Source organism: Acomys minous, assembly GCF_964271855.1.
Source record: "Acomys minous genome assembly, chromosome: 3".
Taxonomy (NCBI): domain Eukaryota; kingdom Metazoa; phylum Chordata; class Mammalia; order Rodentia; family Muridae; genus Acomys; species Acomys minous.
In genome coordinates this window covers 96,344,413-96,352,476 of record NC_140485.1, presented here as the reverse complement: position 1 = coordinate 96,352,476, position 8,064 = coordinate 96,344,413, and the positions used below count along the sequence as shown (strand labels likewise).

Below are 8,064 nucleotides of genomic sequence, written 5' to 3'. Positions count from 1 at the left end.
CTCGTGCAGCCTTGGTGACTTGGGTGTTTAAAAGCAGCTGTCTAGTAAATATATGAACCCAGGGAATCATTACAACAACCCCATCAAGGAGTTATTTTTTATTATTTTGCTATTATTTTATTATCCCAATTTTCCAGATGAGGGCGCCCAGGCAGCTAGAGGAAGGCAACTTCTGAGCAGATTTCCTGTGCAAGTGTCAGAGACACAGCACTAAGGAATTCTGAGAACAAACTGGGGAAGGAAAAAAAAAAAAGGAGGGGGTAGAGGGAGGGAAGGGAGCAAGAAGAGCTTTCTCTTTTGGCAGTCTCTTCACCTCCCTGTGGAAAGTGATGGAAGAAGACAAGGCTGCCCTGGGAGCTCTGAAGATGCCTTGTCAGTGCCGGAAACTTGGTTAGTGTTTGTACGCAGGGGACTGGTGGGAAACCTGTGTCCCATGGATACGAAGGTACCTTGTGAAAACCACTTCTCCCGCATCTTCTGCCACTGTAGTGGGGAACAGAGTGCCAAGGCATCTATAGATTTGACCACGGGCCACCTGGAGCTTGTTTAAAAGAATCACTGTGGGGACTTGCCTCCAACGGGAACTCTCCTGAGGTGGGCTTTCAAGGGTGCAGTTGAACAATGAATGCCCCAGTATGATTCTTAAGCACACTTAGGTTTGCGAGTCTGTGCTTTCTGATCTGAAAATAATTCAGCTCTTGTGTTTTCCCGAGGCCTATTGCCTCATTGTGAGGAGAAACCCAACCGGTTTTTGACCTCAGGATTTTTAATATAATCACCAGCTGAGCTGAAGTGACAGAGCTCTGAGATTTTTGCCTTTGGGTATGCCGTGCTTTGCATTATTCTGTCAGCTCCCTGGTGATCTTTTCTGCCCTTGAAAGGTCTTGTAAGCCCTTGAGTTTGGGAAAGTTTAAATCAGGATTTTTTTTCAAAGTGATCTATAGCTGCGAGATTAGTTCTGGTGTGTGTCATAATGATAAGATTCATGGAGGGCACAGGACAGAGATGTTCCCTAGGTGGCCCTATGAAAAGAGGCATGTTTTGATCATTCTTAACCTGAGTCCCTTTTAGTAAAATCTAGAAATGTCTCATTGTGGGGGCTAATTTATATAAGTAAATGTTTTCTAAGAATGCTTGAGATTTGTTTCTAGAACATGTCTAGAAATTGTGTGTGTGTGTGTGTGTGTGTGTGTGTGTGTGTGTGTGTATGTGTTGCATCTTTTGTCAGTAAAACTTCCTGTTGGAAACGCAGGACCTACGGCTGACTTCAGAGCCAGATCACTGCAGTTTCCACCCAACGCTGTTACCTCCACAACTGTTTCTCTGGTCTTTGTCCGTTTTCCTCCCAGTGACTCCTTTGACAGCATCTCTGGCTCGGCTCCAGGCCCTGCAGTGCAAGCGATATCAGGCAGCTAGAAGTGCAGCCTGCGAGTAGGCAGTCCAGGTTCAGCTGTGATTCTTATGTGGTTGAGAGAGATGCGCAACATGGTCCTGCTGGAAGAATGCGGTGTCTTGCGTCTGACCACTCCACATGACAGCTGTTCATCCACAGTCCTGACATGAGTTTGGGACCCGTGGAAGGCACTGTAGGATAGAATCTCAATCCCTAAGTTTGAGATGAAGGATCTCAAGTCTCAGATGAAGGACCCAGCAAGTCTACAGGCCTTAGGTCAGCAGCAACACTCTGAGAACAGGGTGTGAGAGGCTGCAAAAGAGATAGAGCAGGTTCCCGCTCTCACTGCCACGCAGACCGAGATGCTCAGACACACCAGCCAGGTGTTTCCCTAAGGCCAGCCCATAGCCAGCTCCTGTAGGCCGACGTCTAGCGTGTAGTATATTAGGCAGGGCTCTGGCTCTCACGCAGGCCCAGGGACTACCAATTCTTTTACAGCTTTAGTTTTGGTCTTTGAGAGCTTTCAACTTTCTGGCTTTGGCCCTGAACAGGGGGGCGGGGGATGCTGGTGATACATGCATGGCTTATGTTAAGCTAGTTTCTTAATATGTAGCTATGACTCTGGGAGATGTAGTGAGGGGGAAAATAACTGATAAGCCAGTGAACACAAATCCCGTCTGGGATGTGGTTTGGAGAAGGCATTTGGAGGGAGTTTAAGTGAAGTAACGGAAAAAGTAGGAAACCAAGCAAAAACTTCGGTGAGGTCATTCTTCTCCTAGAGGCTGGCCTCAAGGCTAGCCTTCAATGTTTCCCAATCATAACAGAAATAGTTTATGATCTTTAAACAAGATCATTACAGCCATTCTATGGCATGCTTAAAAACTAATAGCAACGTGTCTCATCAAAAGGCAAGCTTTCCCCAAATTAGCATGCTACAGAACTCTACTCTTAGAATCAAAAGTGACAAAATGGTTATAAGTGTCCACAGGCTTAATGCTCTCCTTGCTCTCTGTTTCACCAATTTCTTTTTCTCAAATCACCAAGCTATTGTTCTAGGTGTTGGGGTCACAGCCCTAACTAAAACACACAAAGTCCCCGAGCTCAGTGGTTCTCAACCTTCTGAAAGCTGCGACCCTTTAATACAGATCTTCCTGTTGCCACGGTGACCCTCAACCATAAATTATTTTGTTTCTACTTCCTAACTGTAACCTTGTGACTGTTATGAATCATAATATAAGTATCTGGATATGTGGGGTATCTGTAAGCTACCCCTGTGGTGGGGGGTCATGATCCACAGGCTGAGAACCGCTGGTCTATATCCTAATAGCCCCCCTTCCCCTCCCCTCCCCCCTCTCCACTCCCCTCCCCAGCTTCTTCCTTCTAGAAGTACATTTTTCACCTTGCGTCACTGAGGGCAGGCTTTGAGGTTTCAAAAGTCCAGGCTGACCACCCCCCCCCCCCCGTTATCTGTCTCTGCCTTATTCTTATGTGTCAAGAGATGTAAGCTCTCGGCTGCTGCCCAGCCTGTGCTCCCCACCGTAATGCTCAGACTTTAACCCTCTGAAGCCGTAAGACAGACTCTTTGTTCTGTAAGCTGCCTTGGCCGCGGTGTCTTATCACAGCAGCAGAAGGTAACTAAGACACTTGGTTTCCTGCGTTCCACACTCTCCTATCACACTGTGTATCTACCTCAGTACCTTTATTGAGCTCTGCTTGTGTTTCTGACTTTAAGTTGGTGAGTACTGGAGCTAAATTCTCAAAATCTTCTTATCTCCTCCCCCCCCCCCTTCTGAGCTGATGGTCTAGTTATCTTTCAAGCCCTTGCCACTTGTAGGAATTTTAATTTCAAATTCAGCTGCTTACCTATCCTGCTTCCTCACTTGGATAGGCTTTCCGACGTTAGCATTATCACGAAAGTCAAATTCTCAGTGTTCCCCACCAAGAGTCTTTCTCCTCTCAGTCAATGATGACTTAAATTCTTGTTTTTTTTTCTTTCTTTGTTTGTTTTGGTTGTTTTCGTGACAGGGTTTCTCTGTGTAGCCTTGGCTGTCCTGACCTCACTTTGTAGACCAGGCTGGCCTCGAACTCACAGCGTTCTGCCTGCCTCTGCCTCCCGAGTGCTGGGATTAAAGGCGTGCGCCACCGTGCCCGGCCTTGACGACATCATTCTTATAATTACTCAAGACACAGCTATATCTGTGCTAGAACAGTGCTTGTATAGAATTCGGGTCTATACAGTTTCAGACATTCACGGAGGACCTTTGGAGTAGATCTTCTGTGGGTAAAGGGTACCTGGGCTGTAGACTTTAGACACTCTTGCTCTTCCAGCATAGGAATTACGTGAGATTACAGATATGTCAATCCATCCACATTCTCTAACAACATCTTATAAACCACTATGAACTGTCAATGTTGTTATTTTAAAGCTGTGGCTAATAGCTTACAATTTAAAACATTTTTTTATTGTGCTTTATTTCAAGCATTCTCAGAGATGAAGAACTGTAAATCCATTACTGAGCTATAATGATCAACTGGCAGCCATTTTTGTTTTGTTTATAGCCCCTACTTATAACGCCCGCGTTGCAAGTACCCCGAATTACCAAGCGAGGAACTGCAGATTGAAGAACACTCAAGACAGCGGGTCATTCGTGCTAAGAGAATGCTGCCTATTGGGAGCAACAGAACTGCTTATATAAGGGACGAACCAGCAATGGAACAGCACTGTGGACTCAAAACAAGGAAAATGAAGGCAACCAGTGGAGCACAATGTTTCAACTGCAGAGAAAAACAATGTTTCAACTGCAGACAAAAACAAGTAATGCTTAGTACCAGTACAGCTGCATTTCCTACACCCACTCATACCTCACCTCTCTCCATAGGATTATATGTTAAAGCAGATATCATATACAAGGTGGTGATTTTATCATCTTTGGGCATATATAATAATTTGGGTATATAATAATATAAATATTATGTTCCAAAAGCAGATCAGGGGAAGATGCATTTGGTTCCCCTTTGATAAACAGGGAAGAGTTTGACAGGATACTTACCTCTCTGTTAAAAAAAAAAAAATGACTGTTTACATCTTCTTTGGTTTGGTTTGTATATATTTTGCACAGTGTGCATGTGGAGAAAAGATGATAGCAGTTCAAGGAAGATGTTGATGCCAACACTCGGCTTTATTCCCCTTGAAAATGTGATTGCTGTGGTTCAGGCTGGGTGCTTTACACAACAGAGCAGGTGTGACCACTCTACAAAGGCAGGAATAATTTCTGTTGGCCTCTTTTCTCCTTGGCATGTCAGTAGTTTAGAATTTCAGTATCAGCGTCTATCATGACAGCATGCTTTCTCACAGTCAGACCTCCTGACAGCTTATGCTGGGCCATTCTTTACTATGGAAGGCTGTCTTTTCCATTGGAGTGTGTTTAGTAGCTTCCTGGCTCTTTCCCTATTAGACACTAGTTTCATCTTCCCCTCTCTCTATGAGAAGCCGTAATAATAAAAAACATCCTGAGACACTGCCAAGTGTCTCTTTGTAAGGTAAAGTGACCTCTGGCTGGAAATCTCTCTCTCTCTCTCCCTCTCTCTGAATATATATATATTCATACATAGTGTTGGAGATTGGCAATAAAAACTCTTATTAATTTTATTGGCTAAAACCTCCCGGAGAATGCCATCTGTGATCTGATAAAGGTCTCTGTTGTGTTTTACTGACACCCATATTTAATTAACAAACCTATGACACAATGGCTAACAATAATCTGCATACTTGAGACATATCCAGGAACAACCTTGACAAGGTCAACCCGGAGAAAAGCGAAGGTCACGAATGAGAGCCTGCCTGTCAGCTCTGACAGCGGTCCATCGGATTCGCCTCTCCAGCTTACCCTCAGACCACCTCAACATTCATTCTCATCCACAACACAGGGAAACATGGTGTGGAAGTTAAAAGTGGGAGACCTCTGCCTAGAAAATTAACGACATTCCATACATATCAATAGGCCTTTTGATTAGTTAAAAAACACATAGACATGGGTGCAAAATATAAATGAAAAGGGTATTTAAACATTGCATATAATTTGGAGGGTTCACCTCCCCCTCATAGTGGAAACATTTTATTAAAGAAGCATAAATGAGATATGGGGAAATATGACATCATCTTGCCCATTCCCTTCAAGGGCTACACTGTTCTGAATGTATCCATGTCTGTGCTGTGCTCCCCTCGCAGTACAGCATCTTATTACATACCCCCATTTTCACAATCTATGGAAGTCCCATGATTCCTCTTTGCAGAGAGACTCTACAGAGAAGCAGAAGGCATGCATTAGCGGTGTCATGTTCTTCAGAAGATTGCTTTTTTTTTTTTTAACTTCGTGCACTGTGTTAAGTGCACAGAAGCCAAACAAAGCTTAGCAACTTCTAGCAAAGTCCACATTAGACATGGCTGAAGAGGGATTATCAAACACTGTCCATGTTGTTTTAAATCATGCCTCGTAAGTATGTAACTTACTAGAGTGCATTTGCAGAATCTTGAGTCTGGGAATGGGCCTCAGGGACTTGCGCATGCGCTCTTCCACCGACCTCCAGCCCCAGCCGTGGGTTCCTGGGTCTTACATGTTCTTGAAACTGTTGGTGTTTTACTCGGGGTCTCTAGAGGAACAGAACCAAGTGGATGGATATGTTATCAAGAAAATAAGTTTTAAAATGACGATAGCCGAATTACATCTGAGACACTGAGAACCCGGTACCTGGTCCTTGAGGCAGGGTGCCTAAGTCGTCCCAGGCTGGCGCTGGAAGCCTGCACAGTTCTTGGAGAGCGCTGGTCCCTATGCCATGATGAAGGCTGTGATTCGGACATAGTTCAGGTGAATAATTACAGAATGTGGGGCTGTCTCTTATGGCTTGTATGAATAAAAGGTACCTCTTTGTTTGTATTCCTTAATACAGTCTTTATCTGCAATTTCCCTTGACGTGGGTAAGTAGACATCTGTCTGTCTGTCTGTCTATCTACCTATCATCTATCTATCTATCTATCTATCTATCTATCTATCTATCTATCTATCTATCCCAATCACATGTGTATATTTTCAAGCATAATAGAACCTTGAGGAGCCTGAGGATGGTGGTGGCCAGGGAAAGCAACAGATTAGATTAGGCTGAGCAGCTTTGTGGCTATAGGAAAGCAGGTTATGTGCTCTGTGACAAGGAATAAATTGTGTCATCAGCCAAAAAGGGCAGAGCTCCCTGTGGAAAACTCCCGAACTTCAAATGGGAAGGAGGGGTGGATGGCGCCAGACTTCATCCTGGGTCTCTGTTGTCCATGCTGCAGGCCAGGCAGACAGAATGGTCAGCAGAGACAGCCTGCGGAGAAGCATGGAAAATAATCTCTCTCTCTCTCTCTCTCTCTCTCTCTCTCTCTCTCTCTCTCTCTCTCTCTCTCTGTGTGTGTGTGTGTGTGCGCGCGCGCGCGTGCATGCTCATGTGTGCATGCATGTGTGTGTGTGTCGGGGAGGTACATGGTCATAGTTTAAACAACAAAGAATCCTAGCTGGGCGTGGCTGCGCACGCCTTCAATCCCCAGCACTCGGGAGGCAGAGGCAGGCAGATCTCTGTGAACTGGAGACCAGCCTGGTCTACAAAGAGAGTTCCAGGACAGCCAGGGCTATTACACAGAGAAACCCTGTCTCAAGAAAACAAATGAACAAACAAACAAACAAACAAACAAAACAAAACAAAAGAAAAAAAACCTCAAAGAAACCAAAAGAACCCGAACATAAATCTAGAAATCAAAGTCACCCCAAACAGGTGGAGGAAAGAATTCTAACAATTGAAAGTAGAACACCAAGCCCAGGCTTCTGGCTGTGAGCATTTAGGTTTTATTAATTAAGGTCAAGGTGACGATGACAATACCAGCTGGGGAGCATTTTGCCCGGAGATAAATATGTCCCTCTGCATTTCTGCAAGGCAGCAGGAGGTGTGTGTTTGGAGCTAAATTAATTTGATTTACATCATGCCATGGCAACTTCTGCTCCCTCCCTCTCTCTCCCTGCTGTTATATGTGTTAGCTGGCTGTTTCCCTTCCCTTCACCCCCACACATTTCATAACACCGAGAGAAAGCACAGGGTTGGCTTCAGGCAGAATTTAGAAGCTGAATAACTCTAATTTGATTCTTCTGCATGGAATGCTAGTCTCTCTCCCTCCTTCCTTGAGGGAGAGAAGTTGTAAACCCACAGCATAAGTATGATTTATTTTTATATCATGCTTAATGGCACAAACTGCTTGACAGAACTTTTCCTTTGGTGCAAAACCTGGCAGCTCACCTTCTCTTCTTTCTCCCTGTGTCTAATACTAACACCGACATGTGAAGTCAGTGCCCGGGCCCCCAGGAGGAATGTGCTCTTGCTGGCTCTGTGGCTGTCCCCTGAGCCAAGCTTTGTAGGCCAGACATACCTAGTGACACCCAGCTAGGCGGCGGCGGCAGCCTGGGTGCATGCCCACCGCCCTCGCTCTTCCTGCGGCGGCTGAGCAGGATAAGGTTACTCCCCGGCCTCCTCGGTCCCGGGGAAGAAGGCAGGACGAACCCCGGCTCTCTGGGGAGTTGCCACAGTTGGCAGCCCCCGGCCTTGGGGACGCTTCTCTGGAGGCGGCCGGGAGCTGAAGGTGGGACCTT

The 8,064-nt window shown here is 45.4% G+C and overlaps 1 long non-coding RNA gene across 1 annotated transcript; it reads right to left on the bottom strand.

Moving 5' to 3' along the window:
- Positions 1-4,551: 4,551 nt before the first annotated feature.
- LOC311593270 lies at positions 4,552-7,961 on the bottom strand. The gene is made up of 3 exons (XR_014777646.1): positions 7,845-7,961; positions 6,142-6,236; positions 4,552-6,043 (listed from the first exon to the last, which is right to left on the bottom strand). It is a non-coding gene; the product is annotated as an uncharacterized lncRNA (long non-coding RNA).
- Between the last annotated feature and the right edge of the window lie 103 nt (positions 7,962-8,064).